Here is a 20,303-nt window from a genome sequence, read left to right on the forward strand (position 1 = left end):
TTCCTTATATTGCGGTATGAGGCTTCGCAGTAGGTTGCAAACATTCATCACCCATGACTGTCCCCAATTGAGCTCAGAAGCTCAATGTCTATCATGACCTCTCTTTTAGAATGTCCAAGAGCAAGCAAACTATTCCTCCAGGAGAGGGCGCCAACAGACTACTAAAGAGATCATCATTACTCAAAGAAAACCCCAAAAACCAATGCATGATAGGAATAAACAGGTAACTTTCTTTGGAGTGGAAGCGGAGAGATCGCACCAGATGCCAATTCTAGATGTTATCACACCTGTGGTCACTGCAGCAGCAGGTGAATCCACTTTGTCCAAAAGGGATCTATTCCATTCAATTGCAAATGATCTAGATAAGACAGAGAACTGCAGCACGGGGACATAGCCGAGTTGGTCAGGTTGAGTGGTGATGAGTTTGCTATTTGGATGAATAAAGAAAGTCAAAAGTGTGAAAGATAAAAAACAAAAGGAGGAAGTGTGAAAAGTGAATGGGCCAAATTGAGGTGCATATGAAGACGTATGCTTTCTTCCAATTCATTAAATCGGGCTAATATGAATCAGGTGAATTGAGTTCTGCTTTTGGAAACTGGGTTAAGAAGGGGTGCACCGTTCCTGGAGGTACTGCAATACCAGGTCAATGCGTGGAGTGGACAGAGCAAGCTCTTTTTCCATCTCCCTGTTCTAAAAATCCATTTAATATATGGTCCCCAGATAGGGGACGTATCAGATATTAAACTGATAAGAACAGATACTACACTTGATCTTAGCCAAAAGGCCGAGAAGCGATAACCAGAATTGGTTTGGGCCTCGAGTGGCACCCTGGCCTATGCCGGACACATCTTAGGGAGAGAGAGCGAGAGGGAGACAAACCCACGCCTACACAAGACATTTTGTCACCCAAGCCAACCCTTGAAAAGGCTGCTTTGCAGAGCCAAAACAAGAAGAATGGTGCGTTTTGCAGCCGCCGCCCACTGCAATGAATCTGAATAACTCCTCCTTTAGGGCGCAAGCAACTCCCCTCCCCCTTGCAGTCTTTCCAATTCACGATACAAAAAGACGGACAGGACAGGTTGCCTGACTTTCCGTCACTGCCACCCTTTGCCATCCTTACCCGTAGAAAGCCCTTTCATCATCCCCAAACCCTAATCTTTTCCCTTTCCTTCCCAGCCCCCAAACCCTGCCCTCTGTACCTTTCTCACCACCCGCTTCCCTTCTCCTGTCATCCCCCTACCACCCGGGAAAAAAAGAGATTGCCCCCTCCTTCCACTAGCCCACCCTCCCACCCAAAGAACAACTTCTTCTGCGCAGCTTGTTTTCTAGGCAGCAGCGCTATTGTGATGTCATCGGGGGGCATTGTGACAAGCCGCCAGTGTTCCGTCTCTTCATGTTGTGCACAGTTCAAACGGAAAATACATCAACAGGCAGACTACAGAAAAGCTTACTATCAAAGGTTAGAGGGGGGCTTTCTCAGAGGGCTTTTTACAGTTTTTCTATTCCCAATTAGCCGTTTAAGTGTACTTATTGAAAGTAGTAATTCTTTCATAGGCCGCCCTTTCTTAGTATTTGACGTTCCTTATATTGCGGTATGAGGCTTCGCAGTAGGTTGCAAACATTCATCACCCATGACTGTCCCCAATTGAGCTCAGAAGCTCAATGTCTATCATGACCTCTCTTTTAGAATGTCCAAGAGCAAGCAAACTATTCCTCCAGGAGAGGGCGCCAACAGACTACTAAAGAGATCATCATTACTCAAAGAAAACCCCAAAAACCAATGCATGATAGGAATAAACAGGTAACTTTCTTTGGAGTGGAAGCGGAGAGATCGCACCAGATGCCAATTCTAGATGTTATCACACCTGTGGTCACTGCAGCAGCAGGTGAATCCACTTTGTCCAAAAGGGATCTATTCCATTCAATTGCAAATGATCTAGATAAGACAGAGAACTGCAGCACGGGGACATAGCCGAGTTGGTCAGGTTGAGTGGTGATGAGTTTGCTATTTGGATGAATAAAGAAAGTCAAAAGTGTGAAAGATAAAAAACAAAAGGAGGAAGTGTGAAAAGTGAATGGGCCAAATTGAGGTGCATATGAAGACGTATGCTTTCTTCCAATTCATTAAATCGGGCTAATATGAATCAGGTGAATTGAGTTCTGCTTTTGGAAACTGGGTTAAGAAGGGGTGCACCGTTCCTGGAGGTACTGCAATACCAGGTCAATGCGTGGAGTGGACAGAGCAAGCTCTTTTTCCATCTCCCTGTTCTAAAAATCCATTTAATATATGGTCCCCAGATAGGGGACGTATCAGATATTAAACTGATAAGAACAGATACTACACTTGATCTTAGCCAAAAGGCCGAGAAGCGATAACCAGAATTGGTTTGGGCCTCGAGTGGCACCCTGGCCTATGCCGGACACATCTTAGGGAGAGAGAGCGAGAGGGAGACAAACCCACGCCTACACAAGACATTTTGTCACCCAAGCCAACCCTTGAAAAGGCTGCTTTGCAGAGCCAAAACAAGAAGAATGGTGCGTTTTGCAGCCGCCGCCCACTGCAATGAATCTGAATAACTCCTCCTTTAGGGCGCAAGCAACTCCCCTCCCCCTTGCAGTCTTTCCAATTCACGATACAAAAAGACGGACAGGACAGGTTGCCTGACTTTCCGTCACTGCCACCCTTTGCCATCCTTACCCGTAGAAAGCCCTTTCATCATCCCCAAACCCTAATCTTTTCCCTTTCCTTCCCAGCCCCCAAACCCTGCCCTCTGTACCTTTCTCACCACCCGCTTCCCTTCTCCTGTCATCCCCCTACCACCCGGGAAAAAAAGAGATTGCCCCCTCCTTCCACTAGCCCACCCTCCCACCCAAAGAACAACTTCTTCTGCGCAGCTTGTTTTCTAGGCAGCAGCGCTATTGTGATGTCATCGGGGGGCATTGTGACAAGCCGCCAGTGTTCCGTCTCTTCATGTTGTGCACAGTTCAAACGGAAAATACATCAACAGGCAGACTACAGAAAAGCTTACTATCAAAGGTTAGAGGGGGGCTTTCTCAGAGGGCTTTTTACAGTTTTTCTATTCCCAATTAGCCGTTTAAGTGTACTTATTGAAAGTAGTAATTCTTTCATAGGCCGCCCTTTCTTAGTATTTGACGTTCCTTATATTGCGGTATGAGGCTTCGCAGTAGGTTGCAAACATTCATCACCCATGACTGTCCCCAATTGAGCTCAGAAGCTCAATGTCTATCATGACCTCTCTTTTAGAATGTCCAAGAGCAAGCAAACTATTCCTCCAGGAGAGGGCGCCAACAGACTACTAAAGAGATCATCATTACTCAAAGAAAACCCCAAAAACCAATGCATGATAGGAATAAACAGGTAACTTTCTTTGGAGTGGAAGCGGAGAGATCGCACCAGATGCCAATTCTAGATGTTATCACACCTGTGGTCACTGCAGCAGCAGGTGAATCCACTTTGTCCAAAAGGGATCTATTCCATTCAATTGCAAATGATCTAGATAAGACAGAGAACTGCAGCACGGGGACATAGCCGAGTTGGTCAGGTTGAGTGGTGATGAGTTTGCTATTTGGATGAATAAAGAAAGTCAAAAGTGTGAAAGATAAAAAACAAAAGGAGGAAGTGTGAAAAGTGAATGGGCCAAATTGAGGTGCATATGAAGACGTATGCTTTCTTCCAATTCATTAAATCGGGCTAATATGAATCAGGTGAATTGAGTTCTGCTTTTGGAAACTGGGTTAAGAAGGGGTGCACCGTTCCTGGAGGTACTGCAATACCAGGTCAATGCGTGGAGTGGACAGAGCAAGCTCTTTTTCCATCTCCCTGTTCTAAAAATCCATTTAATATATGGTCCCCAGATAGGGGACGTATCAGATATTAAACTGATAAGAACAGATACTACACTTGATCTTAGCCAAAAGGCCGAGAAGCGATAACCAGAATTGGTTTGGGCCTCGAGTGGCACCCTGGCCTATGCCGGACACATCTTAGGGAGAGAGAGCGAGAGGGAGACAAACCCACGCCTACACAAGACATTTTGTCACCCAAGCCAACCCTTGAAAAGGCTGCTTTGCAGAGCCAAAACAAGAAGAATGGTGCGTTTTGCAGCCGCCGCCCACTGCAATGAATCTGAATAACTCCTCCTTTAGGGCGCAAGCAACTCCCCTCCCCCTTGCAGTCTTTCCAATTCACGATACAAAAAGACGGACAGGACAGGTTGCCTGACTTTCCGTCACTGCCACCCTTTGCCATCCTTACCCGTAGAAAGCCCTTTCATCATCCCCAAACCCTAATCTTTTCCCTTTCCTTCCCAGCCCCCAAACCCTGCCCTCTGTACCTTTCTCACCACCCGCTTCCCTTCTCCTGTCATCCCCCTACCACCCGGGAAAAAAAGAGATTGCCCCCTCCTTCCACTAGCCCACCCTCCCACCCAAAGAACAACTTCTTCTGCGCAGCTTGTTTTCTAGGCAGCAGCGCTATTGTGATGTCATCGGGGGGCATTGTGACAAGCCGCCAGTGTTCCGTCTCTTCATGTTGTGCACAGTTCAAACGGAAAATACATCAACAGGCAGACTACAGAAAAGCTTACTATCAAAGGTTAGAGGGGGGCTTTCTCAGAGGGCTTTTTACAGTTTTTCTATTCCCAATTAGCCGTTTAAGTGTACTTATTGAAAGTAGTAATTCTTTCATAGGCCGCCCTTTCTTAGTATTTGACGTTCCTTATATTGCGGTATGAGGCTTCGCAGTAGGTTGCAAACATTCATCACCCATGACTGTCCCCAATTGAGCTCAGAAGCTCAATGTCTATCATGACCTCTCTTTTAGAATGTCCAAGAGCAAGCAAACTATTCCTCCAGGAGAGGGCGCCAACAGACTACTAAAGAGATCATCATTACTCAAAGAAAACCCCAAAAACCAATGCATGATAGGAATAAACAGGTAACTTTCTTTGGAGTGGAAGCGGAGAGATCGCACCAGATGCCAATTCTAGATGTTATCACACCTGTGGTCACTGCAGCAGCAGGTGAATCCACTTTGTCCAAAAGGGATCTATTCCATTCAATTGCAAATGATCTAGATAAGACAGAGAACTGCAGCACGGGGACATAGCCGAGTTGGTCAGGTTGAGTGGTGATGAGTTTGCTATTTGGATGAATAAAGAAAGTCAAAAGTGTGAAAGATAAAAAACAAAAGGAGGAAGTGTGAAAAGTGAATGGGCCAAATTGAGGTGCATATGAAGACGTATGCTTTCTTCCAATTCATTAAATCGGGCTAATATGAATCAGGTGAATTGAGTTCTGCTTTTGGAAACTGGGTTAAGAAGGGGTGCACCGTTCCTGGAGGTACTGCAATACCAGGTCAATGCGTGGAGTGGACAGAGCAAGCTCTTTTTCCATCTCCCTGTTCTAAAAATCCATTTAATATATGGTCCCCAGATAGGGGACGTATCAGATATTAAACTGATAAGAACAGATACTACACTTGATCTTAGCCAAAAGGCCGAGAAGCGATAACCAGAATTGGTTTGGGCCTCGAGTGGCACCCTGGCCTATGCCGGACACATCTTAGGGAGAGAGAGCGAGAGGGAGACAAACCCACGCCTACACAAGACATTTTGTCACCCAAGCCAACCCTTGAAAAGGCTGCTTTGCAGAGCCAAAACAAGAAGAATGGTGCGTTTTGCAGCCGCCGCCCACTGCAATGAATCTGAATAACTCCTCCTTTAGGGCGCAAGCAACTCCCCTCCCCCTTGCAGTCTTTCCAATTCACGATACAAAAAGACGGACAGGACAGGTTGCCTGACTTTCCGTCACTGCCACCCTTTGCCATCCTTACCCGTAGAAAGCCCTTTCATCATCCCCAAACCCTAATCTTTTCCCTTTCCTTCCCAGCCCCCAAACCCTGCCCTCTGTACCTTTCTCACCACCCGCTTCCCTTCTCCTGTCATCCCCCTACCACCCGGGAAAAAAAGAGATTGCCCCCTCCTTCCACTAGCCCACCCTCCCACCCAAAGAACAACTTCTTCTGCGCAGCTTGTTTTCTAGGCAGCAGCGCTATTGTGATGTCATCGGGGGGCATTGTGACAAGCCGCCAGTGTTCCGTCTCTTCATGTTGTGCACAGTTCAAACGGAAAATACATCAACAGGCAGACTACAGAAAAGCTTACTATCAAAGGTTAGAGGGGGGCTTTCTCAGAGGGCTTTTTACAGTTTTTCTATTCCCAATTAGCCGTTTAAGTGTACTTATTGAAAGTAGTAATTCTTTCATAGGCCGCCCTTTCTTAGTATTTGACGTTCCTTATATTGCGGTATGAGGCTTCGCAGTAGGTTGCAAACATTCATCACCCATGACTGTCCCCAATTGAGCTCAGAAGCTCAATGTCTATCATGACCTCTCTTTTAGAATGTCCAAGAGCAAGCAAACTATTCCTCCAGGAGAGGGCGCCAACAGACTACTAAAGAGATCATCATTACTCAAAGAAAACCCCAAAAACCAATGCATGATAGGAATAAACAGGTAACTTTCTTTGGAGTGGAAGCGGAGAGATCGCACCAGATGCCAATTCTAGATGTTATCACACCTGTGGTCACTGCAGCAGCAGGTGAATCCACTTTGTCCAAAAGGGATCTATTCCATTCAATTGCAAATGATCTAGATAAGACAGAGAACTGCAGCACGGGGACATAGCCGAGTTGGTCAGGTTGAGTGGTGATGAGTTTGCTATTTGGATGAATAAAGAAAGTCAAAAGTGTGAAAGATAAAAAACAAAAGGAGGAAGTGTGAAAAGTGAATGGGCCAAATTGAGGTGCATATGAAGACGTATGCTTTCTTCCAATTCATTAAATCGGGCTAATATGAATCAGGTGAATTGAGTTCTGCTTTTGGAAACTGGGTTAAGAAGGGGTGCACCGTTCCTGGAGGTACTGCAATACCAGGTCAATGCGTGGAGTGGACAGAGCAAGCTCTTTTTCCATCTCCCTGTTCTAAAAATCCATTTAATATATGGTCCCCAGATAGGGGACGTATCAGATATTAAACTGATAAGAACAGATACTACACTTGATCTTAGCCAAAAGGCCGAGAAGCGATAACCAGAATTGGTTTGGGCCTCGAGTGGCACCCTGGCCTATGCCGGACACATCTTAGGGAGAGAGAGCGAGAGGGAGACAAACCCACGCCTACACAAGACATTTTGTCACCCAAGCCAACCCTTGAAAAGGCTGCTTTGCAGAGCCAAAACAAGAAGAATGGTGCGTTTTGCAGCCGCCGCCCACTGCAATGAATCTGAATAACTCCTCCTTTAGGGCGCAAGCAACTCCCCTCCCCCTTGCAGTCTTTCCAATTCACGATACAAAAAGACGGACAGGACAGGTTGCCTGACTTTCCGTCACTGCCACCCTTTGCCATCCTTACCCGTAGAAAGCCCTTTCATCATCCCCAAACCCTAATCTTTTCCCTTTCCTTCCCAGCCCCCAAACCCTGCCCTCTGTACCTTTCTCACCACCCGCTTCCCTTCTCCTGTCATCCCCCTACCACCCGGGAAAAAAAGAGATTGCCCCCTCCTTCCACTAGCCCACCCTCCCACCCAAAGAACAACTTCTTCTGCGCAGCTTGTTTTCTAGGCAGCAGCGCTATTGTGATGTCATCGGGGGGCATTGTGACAAGCCGCCAGTGTTCCGTCTCTTCATGTTGTGCACAGTTCAAACGGAAAATACATCAACAGGCAGACTACAGAAAAGCTTACTATCAAAGGTTAGAGGGGGGCTTTCTCAGAGGGCTTTTTACAGTTTTTCTATTCCCAATTAGCCGTTTAAGTGTACTTATTGAAAGTAGTAATTCTTTCATAGGCCGCCCTTTCTTAGTATTTGACGTTCCTTATATTGCGGTATGAGGCTTCGCAGTAGGTTGCAAACATTCATCACCCATGACTGTCCCCAATTGAGCTCAGAAGCTCAATGTCTATCATGACCTCTCTTTTAGAATGTCCAAGAGCAAGCAAACTATTCCTCCAGGAGAGGGCGCCAACAGACTACTAAAGAGATCATCATTACTCAAAGAAAACCCCAAAAACCAATGCATGATAGGAATAAACAGGTAACTTTCTTTGGAGTGGAAGCGGAGAGATCGCACCAGATGCCAATTCTAGATGTTATCACACCTGTGGTCACTGCAGCAGCAGGTGAATCCACTTTGTCCAAAAGGGATCTATTCCATTCAATTGCAAATGATCTAGATAAGACAGAGAACTGCAGCACGGGGACATAGCCGAGTTGGTCAGGTTGAGTGGTGATGAGTTTGCTATTTGGATGAATAAAGAAAGTCAAAAGTGTGAAAGATAAAAAACAAAAGGAGGAAGTGTGAAAAGTGAATGGGCCAAATTGAGGTGCATATGAAGACGTATGCTTTCTTCCAATTCATTAAATCGGGCTAATATGAATCAGGTGAATTGAGTTCTGCTTTTGGAAACTGGGTTAAGAAGGGGTGCACCGTTCCTGGAGGTACTGCAATACCAGGTCAATGCGTGGAGTGGACAGAGCAAGCTCTTTTTCCATCTCCCTGTTCTAAAAATCCATTTAATATATGGTCCCCAGATAGGGGACGTATCAGATATTAAACTGATAAGAACAGATACTACACTTGATCTTAGCCAAAAGGCCGAGAAGCGATAACCAGAATTGGTTTGGGCCTCGAGTGGCACCCTGGCCTATGCCGGACACATCTTAGGGAGAGAGAGCGAGAGGGAGACAAACCCACGCCTACACAAGACATTTTGTCACCCAAGCCAACCCTTGAAAAGGCTGCTTTGCAGAGCCAAAACAAGAAGAATGGTGCGTTTTGCAGCCGCCGCCCACTGCAATGAATCTGAATAACTCCTCCTTTAGGGCGCAAGCAACTCCCCTCCCCCTTGCAGTCTTTCCAATTCACGATACAAAAAGACGGACAGGACAGGTTGCCTGACTTTCCGTCACTGCCACCCTTTGCCATCCTTACCCGTAGAAAGCCCTTTCATCATCCCCAAACCCTAATCTTTTCCCTTTCCTTCCCAGCCCCCAAACCCTGCCCTCTGTACCTTTCTCACCACCCGCTTCCCTTCTCCTGTCATCCCCCTACCACCCGGGAAAAAAAGAGATTGCCCCCTCCTTCCACTAGCCCACCCTCCCACCCAAAGAACAACTTCTTCTGCGCAGCTTGTTTTCTAGGCAGCAGCGCTATTGTGATGTCATCGGGGGGCATTGTGACAAGCCGCCAGTGTTCCGTCTCTTCATGTTGTGCACAGTTCAAACGGAAAATACATCAACAGGCAGACTACAGAAAAGCTTACTATCAAAGGTTAGAGGGGGGCTTTCTCAGAGGGCTTTTTACAGTTTTTCTATTCCCAATTAGCCGTTTAAGTGTACTTATTGAAAGTAGTAATTCTTTCATAGGCCGCCCTTTCTTAGTATTTGACGTTCCTTATATTGCGGTATGAGGCTTCGCAGTAGGTTGCAAACATTCATCACCCATGACTGTCCCCAATTGAGCTCAGAAGCTCAATGTCTATCATGACCTCTCTTTTAGAATGTCCAAGAGCAAGCAAACTATTCCTCCAGGAGAGGGCGCCAACAGACTACTAAAGAGATCATCATTACTCAAAGAAAACCCCAAAAACCAATGCATGATAGGAATAAACAGGTAACTTTCTTTGGAGTGGAAGCGGAGAGATCGCACCAGATGCCAATTCTAGATGTTATCACACCTGTGGTCACTGCAGCAGCAGGTGAATCCACTTTGTCCAAAAGGGATCTATTCCATTCAATTGCAAATGATCTAGATAAGACAGAGAACTGCAGCACGGGGACATAGCCGAGTTGGTCAGGTTGAGTGGTGATGAGTTTGCTATTTGGATGAATAAAGAAAGTCAAAAGTGTGAAAGATAAAAAACAAAAGGAGGAAGTGTGAAAAGTGAATGGGCCAAATTGAGGTGCATATGAAGACGTATGCTTTCTTCCAATTCATTAAATCGGGCTAATATGAATCAGGTGAATTGAGTTCTGCTTTTGGAAACTGGGTTAAGAAGGGGTGCACCGTTCCTGGAGGTACTGCAATACCAGGTCAATGCGTGGAGTGGACAGAGCAAGCTCTTTTTCCATCTCCCTGTTCTAAAAATCCATTTAATATATGGTCCCCAGATAGGGGACGTATCAGATATTAAACTGATAAGAACAGATACTACACTTGATCTTAGCCAAAAGGCCGAGAAGCGATAACCAGAATTGGTTTGGGCCTCGAGTGGCACCCTGGCCTATGCCGGACACATCTTAGGGAGAGAGAGCGAGAGGGAGACAAACCCACGCCTACACAAGACATTTTGTCACCCAAGCCAACCCTTGAAAAGGCTGCTTTGCAGAGCCAAAACAAGAAGAATGGTGCGTTTTGCAGCCGCCGCCCACTGCAATGAATCTGAATAACTCCTCCTTTAGGGCGCAAGCAACTCCCCTCCCCCTTGCAGTCTTTCCAATTCACGATACAAAAAGACGGACAGGACAGGTTGCCTGACTTTCCGTCACTGCCACCCTTTGCCATCCTTACCCGTAGAAAGCCCTTTCATCATCCCCAAACCCTAATCTTTTCCCTTTCCTTCCCAGCCCCCAAACCCTGCCCTCTGTACCTTTCTCACCACCCGCTTCCCTTCTCCTGTCATCCCCCTACCACCCGGGAAAAAAAGAGATTGCCCCCTCCTTCCACTAGCCCACCCTCCCACCCAAAGAACAACTTCTTCTGCGCAGCTTGTTTTCTAGGCAGCAGCGCTATTGTGATGTCATCGGGGGGCATTGTGACAAGCCGCCAGTGTTCCGTCTCTTCATGTTGTGCACAGTTCAAACGGAAAATACATCAACAGGCAGACTACAGAAAAGCTTACTATCAAAGGTTAGAGGGGGGCTTTCTCAGAGGGCTTTTTACAGTTTTTCTATTCCCAATTAGCCGTTTAAGTGTACTTATTGAAAGTAGTAATTCTTTCATAGGCCGCCCTTTCTTAGTATTTGACGTTCCTTATATTGCGGTATGAGGCTTCGCAGTAGGTTGCAAACATTCATCACCCATGACTGTCCCCAATTGAGCTCAGAAGCTCAATGTCTATCATGACCTCTCTTTTAGAATGTCCAAGAGCAAGCAAACTATTCCTCCAGGAGAGGGCGCCAACAGACTACTAAAGAGATCATCATTACTCAAAGAAAACCCCAAAAACCAATGCATGATAGGAATAAACAGGTAACTTTCTTTGGAGTGGAAGCGGAGAGATCGCACCAGATGCCAATTCTAGATGTTATCACACCTGTGGTCACTGCAGCAGCAGGTGAATCCACTTTGTCCAAAAGGGATCTATTCCATTCAATTGCAAATGATCTAGATAAGACAGAGAACTGCAGCACGGGGACATAGCCGAGTTGGTCAGGTTGAGTGGTGATGAGTTTGCTATTTGGATGAATAAAGAAAGTCAAAAGTGTGAAAGATAAAAAACAAAAGGAGGAAGTGTGAAAAGTGAATGGGCCAAATTGAGGTGCATATGAAGACGTATGCTTTCTTCCAATTCATTAAATCGGGCTAATATGAATCAGGTGAATTGAGTTCTGCTTTTGGAAACTGGGTTAAGAAGGGGTGCACCGTTCCTGGAGGTACTGCAATACCAGGTCAATGCGTGGAGTGGACAGAGCAAGCTCTTTTTCCATCTCCCTGTTCTAAAAATCCATTTAATATATGGTCCCCAGATAGGGGACGTATCAGATATTAAACTGATAAGAACAGATACTACACTTGATCTTAGCCAAAAGGCCGAGAAGCGATAACCAGAATTGGTTTGGGCCTCGAGTGGCACCCTGGCCTATGCCGGACACATCTTAGGGAGAGAGAGCGAGAGGGAGACAAACCCACGCCTACACAAGACATTTTGTCACCCAAGCCAACCCTTGAAAAGGCTGCTTTGCAGAGCCAAAACAAGAAGAATGGTGCGTTTTGCAGCCGCCGCCCACTGCAATGAATCTGAATAACTCCTCCTTTAGGGCGCAAGCAACTCCCCTCCCCCTTGCAGTCTTTCCAATTCACGATACAAAAAGACGGACAGGACAGGTTGCCTGACTTTCCGTCACTGCCACCCTTTGCCATCCTTACCCGTAGAAAGCCCTTTCATCATCCCCAAACCCTAATCTTTTCCCTTTCCTTCCCAGCCCCCAAACCCTGCCCTCTGTACCTTTCTCACCACCCGCTTCCCTTCTCCTGTCATCCCCCTACCACCCGGGAAAAAAAGAGATTGCCCCCTCCTTCCACTAGCCCACCCTCCCACCCAAAGAACAACTTCTTCTGCGCAGCTTGTTTTCTAGGCAGCAGCGCTATTGTGATGTCATCGGGGGGCATTGTGACAAGCCGCCAGTGTTCCGTCTCTTCATGTTGTGCACAGTTCAAACGGAAAATACATCAACAGGCAGACTACAGAAAAGCTTACTATCAAAGGTTAGAGGGGGGCTTTCTCAGAGGGCTTTTTACAGTTTTTCTATTCCCAATTAGCCGTTTAAGTGTACTTATTGAAAGTAGTAATTCTTTCATAGGCCGCCCTTTCTTAGTATTTGACGTTCCTTATATTGCGGTATGAGGCTTCGCAGTAGGTTGCAAACATTCATCACCCATGACTGTCCCCAATTGAGCTCAGAAGCTCAATGTCTATCATGACCTCTCTTTTAGAATGTCCAAGAGCAAGCAAACTATTCCTCCAGGAGAGGGCGCCAACAGACTACTAAAGAGATCATCATTACTCAAAGAAAACCCCAAAAACCAATGCATGATAGGAATAAACAGGTAACTTTCTTTGGAGTGGAAGCGGAGAGATCGCACCAGATGCCAATTCTAGATGTTATCACACCTGTGGTCACTGCAGCAGCAGGTGAATCCACTTTGTCCAAAAGGGATCTATTCCATTCAATTGCAAATGATCTAGATAAGACAGAGAACTGCAGCACGGGGACATAGCCGAGTTGGTCAGGTTGAGTGGTGATGAGTTTGCTATTTGGATGAATAAAGAAAGTCAAAAGTGTGAAAGATAAAAAACAAAAGGAGGAAGTGTGAAAAGTGAATGGGCCAAATTGAGGTGCATATGAAGACGTATGCTTTCTTCCAATTCATTAAATCGGGCTAATATGAATCAGGTGAATTGAGTTCTGCTTTTGGAAACTGGGTTAAGAAGGGGTGCACCGTTCCTGGAGGTACTGCAATACCAGGTCAATGCGTGGAGTGGACAGAGCAAGCTCTTTTTCCATCTCCCTGTTCTAAAAATCCATTTAATATATGGTCCCCAGATAGGGGACGTATCAGATATTAAACTGATAAGAACAGATACTACACTTGATCTTAGCCAAAAGGCCGAGAAGCGATAACCAGAATTGGTTTGGGCCTCGAGTGGCACCCTGGCCTATGCCGGACACATCTTAGGGAGAGAGAGCGAGAGGGAGACAAACCCACGCCTACACAAGACATTTTGTCACCCAAGCCAACCCTTGAAAAGGCTGCTTTGCAGAGCCAAAACAAGAAGAATGGTGCGTTTTGCAGCCGCCGCCCACTGCAATGAATCTGAATAACTCCTCCTTTAGGGCGCAAGCAACTCCCCTCCCCCTTGCAGTCTTTCCAATTCACGATACAAAAAGACGGACAGGACAGGTTGCCTGACTTTCCGTCACTGCCACCCTTTGCCATCCTTACCCGTAGAAAGCCCTTTCATCATCCCCAAACCCTAATCTTTTCCCTTTCCTTCCCAGCCCCCAAACCCTGCCCTCTGTACCTTTCTCACCACCCGCTTCCCTTCTCCTGTCATCCCCCTACCACCCGGGAAAAAAAGAGATTGCCCCCTCCTTCCACTAGCCCACCCTCCCACCCAAAGAACAACTTCTTCTGCGCAGCTTGTTTTCTAGGCAGCAGCGCTATTGTGATGTCATCGGGGGGCATTGTGACAAGCCGCCAGTGTTCCGTCTCTTCATGTTGTGCACAGTTCAAACGGAAAATACATCAACAGGCAGACTACAGAAAAGCTTACTATCAAAGGTTAGAGGGGGGCTTTCTCAGAGGGCTTTTTACAGTTTTTCTATTCCCAATTAGCCGTTTAAGTGTACTTATTGAAAGTAGTAATTCTTTCATAGGCCGCCCTTTCTTAGTATTTGACGTTCCTTATATTGCGGTATGAGGCTTCGCAGTAGGTTGCAAACATTCATCACCCATGACTGTCCCCAATTGAGCTCAGAAGCTCAATGTCTATCATGACCTCTCTTTTAGAATGTCCAAGAGCAAGCAAACTATTCCTCCAGGAGAGGGCGCCAACAGACTACTAAAGAGATCATCATTACTCAAAGAAAACCCCAAAAACCAATGCTTGATAGGAATAAACAGGTAACTTTCTTTGGAGTGGAAGCGGAGAGATCGCACCAGATGCCAATTCTAGATGTTATCACACCTGTGGTCACTGCAGCAGCAGGTGAATCCACTTTGTCCAAAAGGGATCTATTCCATTCAATTGCAAATGATCTAGATAAGACAGAGAACTGCAGCACGGGGACATAGCCGAGTTGGTCAGGTTGAGTGGTGATGAGTTTGCTATTTGGATGAATAAAGAAAGTCAAAAGTGTGAAAGATAAAAAACAAAAGGAGGAAGTGTGAAAAGTGAATGGGCCAAATTGAGGTGCATATGAAGACGTATGCTTTCTTCCAATTCATTAAATCGGGCTAATATGAATCAGGTGAATTGAGTTCTGCTTTTGGAAACTGGGTTAAGAAGGGGTGCACCGTTCCTGGAGGTACTGCAATACCAGGTCAATGCGTGGAGTGGACAGAGCAAGCTCTTTTTCCATCTCCCTGTTCTAAAAATCCATTTAATATATGGTCCCCAGATAGGGGACGTATCAGATATTAAACTGATAAGAACAGATACTACACTTGATCTTAGCCAAAAGGCCGAGAAGCGATAACCAGAATTGGTTTGGGCCTCGAGTGGCACCCTGGCCTATGCCGGACACATCTTAGGGAGAGAGAGCGAGAGGGAGACAAACCCACGCCTACACAAGACATTTTGTCACCCAAGCCAACCCTTGAAAAGGCTGCTTTGCAGAGCCAAAACAAGAAGAATGGTGCGTTTTGCAGCCGCCGCCCACTGCAATGAATCTGAATAACTCCTCCTTTAGGGCGCAAGCAACTCCCCTCCCCCTTGCAGTCTTTCCAATTCACGATACAAAAAGACGGACAGGACAGGTTGCCTGACTTTCCGTCACTGCCACCCTTTGCCATCCTTACCCGTAGAAAGCCCTTTCATCATCCCCAAACCCTAATCTTTTCCCTTTCCTTCCCAGCCCCCAAACCCTGCCCTCTGTACCTTTCTCACCACCCGCTTCCCTTCTCCTGTCATCCCCCTACCACCCGGGAAAAAAAGAGATTGCCCCCTCCTTCCACTAGCCCACCCTCCCACCCAAAGAACAACTTCTTCTGCGCAGCTTGTTTTCTAGGCAGCAGCGCTATTGTGATGTCATCGGGGGGCATTGTGACAAGCCGCCAGTGTTCCGTCTCTTCATGTTGTGCACAGTTCAAACGGAAAATACATCAACAGGCAGACTACAGAAAAGCTTACTATCAAAGGTTAGAGGGGGGCTTTCTCAGAGGGCTTTTTACAGTTTTTCTATTCCCAATTAGCCGTTTAAGTGTACTTATTGAAAGTAGTAATTCTTTCATAGGCCGCCCTTTCTTAGTATTTGACGTTCCTTATATTGCGGTATGAGGCTTCGCAGTAGGTTGCAAACATTCATCACCCATGACTGTCCCCAATTGAGCTCAGAAGCTCAATGTCTATCATGACCTCTCTTTTAGAATGTCCAAGAGCAAGCAAACTATTCCTCCAGGAGAGGGCGCCAACAGACTACTAAAGAGATCATCATTACTCAAAGAAAACCCCAAAAACCAATGCATGATAGGAATAAACAGGTAACTTTCTTTGGAGTGGAAGCGGAGAGATCGCACCAGATGCCAATTCTAGATGTTATCACACCTGTGGTCACTGCAGCAGCAGGTGAATCCACTTTGTCCAAAAGGGATCTATTCCATTCAATTGCAAATGATCTAGATAAGACAGAGAACTGCAGCACGGGGACATAGCCGAGTTGGTCAGGTTGAGTGGTGATGAGTTTGCTATTTGGATGAATAAAGAAAGTCAAAAGTGTGAAAGATAAAAAACAAAAGGAGGAAGTGTGAAAAGTGAATGGGCCAAATTGAGGTGCATATGAAGACGTATGCTTTCTTCCAATTCATTAAATCGGGCTAATATGAATCAGGTGAATTGAGTTCTGCTTTTGGAAACTGGGTTAAGAAGGGGTGCACCGTTCCTGGAGGTACTGCAATACCAGGTCAATGCGTGGAGTGGACAGAGCAAGCTCTTTTTCCATCTCCCTGTTCTAAAAATCCATTTAATATATGGTCCCCAGATAGGGGACGTATCAGATATTAAACTGATAAGAACAGATACTACACTTGATCTTAGCCAAAAGGCCGAGAAGCGATAACCAGAATTGGTTTGGGCCTCGAGTGGCACCCTGGCCTATGCCGGACACATCTTAGGGAGAGAGAGCGAGAGGGAGACAAACCCACGCCTACACAAGACATTTTGTCACCCAAGCCAACCCTTGAAAAGGCTGCTTTGCAGAGCCAAAACAAGAAGAATGGTGCGTTTTGCAGCCGCCGCCCACTGCAATGAATCTGAATAACTCCTCCTTTAGGGCGCAAGCAACTCCCCTCCCCCTTGCAGTCTTTCCAATTCACGATACAAAAAGACGGACAGGACAGGTTGCCTGACTTTCCGTCACTGCCACCCTTTGCCATCCTTACCCGTAGAAAGCCCTTTCATCATCCCCAAACCCTAATCTTTTCCCTTTCCTTCCCAGCCCCCAAACCCTGCCCTCTGTACCTTTCTCACCACCCGCTTCCCTTCTCCTGTCATCCCCCTACCACCCGGGAAAAAAAGAGATTGCCCCCTCCTTCCACTAGCCCACCCTCCCACCCAAAGAACAACTTCTTCTGCGCAGCTTGTTTTCTAGGCAGCAGCGCTATTGTGATGTCATCGGGGGGCATTGTGACAAGCCGCCAGTGTTCCGTCTCTTCATGTTGTGCACAGTTCAAACGGAAAATACATCAACAGGCAGACTACAGAAAAGCTTACTATCAAAGGTTAGAGGGGGGCTTTCTCAGAGGGCTTTTTACAGTTTTTCTATTCCCAATTAGCCGTTTAAGTGTACTTATTGAAAGTAGTAATTCTTTCATAGGCCGCCCTTTCTTAGTATTTGACGTTCCTTATATTGCGGTATGAGGCTTCGCAGTAGGTTGCAAACATTCATCACCCATGACTGTCCCCAATTGAGCTCAGAAGCTCAATGTCTATCATGACCTCTCTTTTAGAATGTCCAAGAGCAAGCAAACTATTCCTCCAGGAGAGGGCGCCAACAGACTACTAAAGAGATCATCATTACTCAAAGAAAACCCCAAAAACCAATGCATGATAGGAATAAACAGGTAACTTTCTTTGGAGTGGAAGCGGAGAGATCGCACCAGATGCCAATTCTAGATGTTATCACACCTGTGGTCACTGCAGCAGCAGGTGAATCCACTTTGTCCAAAAGGGATCTATTCCATTCAATTGCAAATGATCTAGATAAGACAGAGAACTGCAGCACGGGGACATAGCCGAGTTGGTCAGGTTGAGTGGTGATGAGTTTGCTATTTGGATGAATAAAGAAAGTCAAAAGTGTGAAAGATAAAAAACAAAAGGAGGAAGTGTGAAAAGTGAATGGGCCAAATTGAGGTGCATATGAAGACGTATGCTTTCTTCCAATTCATTAAATCGGGCTAATATGAATCAGGTGAATTGAGTTCTGCTTTTGGAAACTGGGTTAAGAAGGGGTGCACCGTTCCTGGAGGTACTGCAATACCAGGTCAATGCGTGGAGTGGACAGAGCAAGCTCTTTTTCCATCTCCCTGTTCTAAAAATCCATTTAATATATGGTCCCCAGATAGGGGACGTATCAGATATTAAACTGATAAGAACAGATACTACACTTGATCTTAGCCAAAAGGCCGAGAAGCGATAACCAGAATTGGTTTGGGCCTCGAGTGGCACCCTGGCCTATGCCGGACACATCTTAGGGAGAGAGAGCGAGAGGGAGACAAACCCACGCCTACACAAGACATTTTGTCACCCAAGCCAACCCTTGAAAAGGCTGCTTTGCAGAGCCAAAACAAGAAGAATGGTGCGTTTTGCAGCCGCCGCCCACTGCAATGAATCTGAATAACTCCTCCTTTAGGGCGCAAGCAACTCCCCTCCCCCTTGCAGTCTTTCCAATTCACGATACAAAAAGACGGACAGGACAGGTTGCCTGACTTTCCGTCACTGCCACCCTTTGCCATCCTTACCCGTAGAAAGCCCTTTCATCATCCCCAAACCCTAATCTTTTCCCTTTCCTTCCCAGCCCCCAAACCCTGCCCTCTGTACCTTTCTCACCACCCGCTTCCCTTCTCCTGTCATCCCCCTACCACCCGGGAAAAAAAGAGATTGCCCCCTCCTTCCACTAGCCCACCCTCCCACCCAAAGAACAACTTCTTCTGCGCAGCTTGTTTTCTAGGCAGCAGCGCTATTGTGATGTCATCGGGGGGCATTGTGACAAGCCGCCAGTGTTCCGTCTCTTCATGTTGTGCACAGTTCAAACGGAAAATACATCAACAGGCAGACTACAGAAAAGCTTACTATCAAAGGTTAGAGGGGGGCTTTCTCAGAGGGCTTTTTACAGTTTTTCTATTCCCAATTAGCCGTTTAAGTGTACTTATTGAAAGTAGTAATTCTTTCATAGGCCGCCCTTTCTTAGTATTTGACGTTCCTTATATTGCGGTATGAGGCTTCGCAGTAGGTTGCAAACATTCATCACCCATGACTGTCCCCAATTGAGCTCAGAAGCTCAATGTCTATCATGACCTCTCTTTTAGAATGTCCAAGAGCAAGCAAACTATTCCTCCAGGAGAGGGCGCCAACAGACTACTAAAGAGATCATCATTACTCAAAGAAAACCCCAAAAACCAATGCATGATAGGAATAAACAGGTAACTTTCTTTGGAGTGGAAGCGGAGAGATCGCACCAGATGCCAATTCTAGATGTTATCACACCTGTGGTCACTGCAGCAGCAGGTGAATCCACTTTGTCCAAAAGGGATCTATTCCATTCAATTGCAAATGATCTAGATAAGACAGAGAACTGCAGCACGGGGACATAGCCGAGTTGGTCAGGTTGAGTGGTGATGAGTTTGCTATTTGGATGAATAAAGAAAGTCAAAAGTGTGAAAGATAAAAAACAAAAGGAGGAAGTGTGAAAAGTGAATGGGCCAAATTGAGGTGCATATGAAGACGTATGCTTTCTTCCAATTCATTAAATCGGGCTAATATGAATCAGGTGAATTGAGTTCTGCTTTTGGAAACTGGGTTAAGAAGGGGTGCACCGTTCCTGGAGGTACTGCAATACCAGGTCAATGCGTGGAGTGGACAGAGCAAGCTCTTTTTCCATCTCCCTGTTCTAAAAATCCATTTAATATATGGTCCCCAGATAGGGGACGTATCAGATATTAAACTGATAAGAACAGATACTACACTTGATCTTAGCCAAAAGGCCGAGAAGCGATAACCAGAATTGGTTTGGGCCTCGAGTGGCACCCTGGCCTATGCCGGACACATCTTAGGGAGAGAGAGCGAGAGGGAGACAAACCCACGCCTACACAAGACATTTTGTCACCCAAGCCAACCCTTGAAAAGGCTGCTTTGCAGAGCCAAAACAAGAAGAATGGTGCGTTTTGCAGCCGCCGCCCACTGCAATGAATCTGAATAACTCCTCCTTTAGGGCGCAAGCAACTCCCCTCCCCCTTGCAGTCTTTCCAATTCACGATACAAAAAGACGGACAGGACAGGTTGCCTGACTTTCCGTCACTGCCACCCTTTGCCATCCTTACCCGTAGAAAGCCCTTTCATCATCCCCAAACCCTAATCTTTTCCCTTTCCTTCCCAGCCCCCAAACCCTGCCCTCTGTACCTTTCTCACCACCCGCTTCCCTTCTCCTGTCATCCCCCTACCACCCGGGAAAAAAAGAGATTGCCCCCTCCTTCCACTAGCCCACCCTCCCACCCAAAGAACAACTTCTTCTGCGCAGCTTGTTTTCTAGGCAGCAGCGCTATTGTGATGTCATCGGGGGGCATTGTG

The 20,303-nt window shown here is 46.4% G+C and overlaps 13 non-coding genes across 13 annotated transcripts; all 13 read right to left on the reverse strand.

Moving 5' to 3' along the window:
• Positions 1-605: 605 nt before the first annotated feature.
• On the reverse strand, positions 606-796 carry LOC142272654 (U2 spliceosomal RNA). Its single transcript, XR_012737475.1, has one exon. It is a non-coding gene; the product is annotated as a U2 spliceosomal RNA (small nuclear RNA).
• A 1,387-nt stretch (positions 797-2,183) lies between these two features.
• On the reverse strand, positions 2,184-2,374 carry LOC142272666 (U2 spliceosomal RNA). The gene has a single exon (XR_012737486.1). It is a non-coding gene; the product is annotated as a U2 spliceosomal RNA (small nuclear RNA).
• Positions 2,375-3,761: 1,387 nt separating this feature from the next.
• Positions 3,762-3,952, reverse strand: LOC142272679 (U2 spliceosomal RNA). The gene has a single exon (XR_012737497.1). It is a non-coding gene; the product is annotated as a U2 spliceosomal RNA (small nuclear RNA).
• Positions 3,953-5,339: 1,387 nt separating this feature from the next.
• Positions 5,340-5,530, reverse strand: LOC142272691 (U2 spliceosomal RNA). Its single transcript, XR_012737508.1, has one exon. It is a non-coding gene; the product is annotated as a U2 spliceosomal RNA (small nuclear RNA).
• Positions 5,531-6,917: 1,387 nt separating this feature from the next.
• On the reverse strand, positions 6,918-7,108 carry LOC142272702 (U2 spliceosomal RNA). Its single transcript, XR_012737518.1, has one exon. It is a non-coding gene; the product is annotated as a U2 spliceosomal RNA (small nuclear RNA).
• A 1,387-nt stretch (positions 7,109-8,495) lies between these two features.
• LOC142272655 (U2 spliceosomal RNA) lies at positions 8,496-8,686 on the reverse strand. Its single transcript, XR_012737476.1, has one exon. It is a non-coding gene; the product is annotated as a U2 spliceosomal RNA (small nuclear RNA).
• Positions 8,687-10,073: 1,387 nt separating this feature from the next.
• LOC142272657 (U2 spliceosomal RNA) lies at positions 10,074-10,264 on the reverse strand. Its single transcript, XR_012737477.1, has one exon. It is a non-coding gene; the product is annotated as a U2 spliceosomal RNA (small nuclear RNA).
• A 1,387-nt stretch (positions 10,265-11,651) lies between these two features.
• Positions 11,652-11,842, reverse strand: LOC142272658 (U2 spliceosomal RNA). The gene has a single exon (XR_012737478.1). It is a non-coding gene; the product is annotated as a U2 spliceosomal RNA (small nuclear RNA).
• A 1,387-nt stretch (positions 11,843-13,229) lies between these two features.
• Positions 13,230-13,420, reverse strand: LOC142272659 (U2 spliceosomal RNA). The gene has a single exon (XR_012737479.1). It is a non-coding gene; the product is annotated as a U2 spliceosomal RNA (small nuclear RNA).
• A 1,387-nt stretch (positions 13,421-14,807) lies between these two features.
• Positions 14,808-14,998, reverse strand: LOC142272660 (U2 spliceosomal RNA). The gene has a single exon (XR_012737480.1). It is a non-coding gene; the product is annotated as a U2 spliceosomal RNA (small nuclear RNA).
• Positions 14,999-16,385: 1,387 nt separating this feature from the next.
• LOC142272661 (U2 spliceosomal RNA) lies at positions 16,386-16,576 on the reverse strand. The gene has a single exon (XR_012737481.1). It is a non-coding gene; the product is annotated as a U2 spliceosomal RNA (small nuclear RNA).
• Positions 16,577-17,963: 1,387 nt separating this feature from the next.
• On the reverse strand, positions 17,964-18,154 carry LOC142272662 (U2 spliceosomal RNA). The gene has a single exon (XR_012737482.1). It is a non-coding gene; the product is annotated as a U2 spliceosomal RNA (small nuclear RNA).
• A 1,387-nt stretch (positions 18,155-19,541) lies between these two features.
• LOC142272663 (U2 spliceosomal RNA) lies at positions 19,542-19,732 on the reverse strand. Its single transcript, XR_012737483.1, has one exon. It is a non-coding gene; the product is annotated as a U2 spliceosomal RNA (small nuclear RNA).
• Positions 19,733-20,303: the final 571 nt, after the last annotated feature.

Source organism: Anomaloglossus baeobatrachus, unplaced genomic scaffold (genome assembly GCF_048569485.1).
Source record: "Anomaloglossus baeobatrachus isolate aAnoBae1 unplaced genomic scaffold, aAnoBae1.hap1 Scaffold_3544, whole genome shotgun sequence".
NCBI lineage: Eukaryota > Metazoa > Chordata > Amphibia > Anura > Aromobatidae > Anomaloglossus > Anomaloglossus baeobatrachus.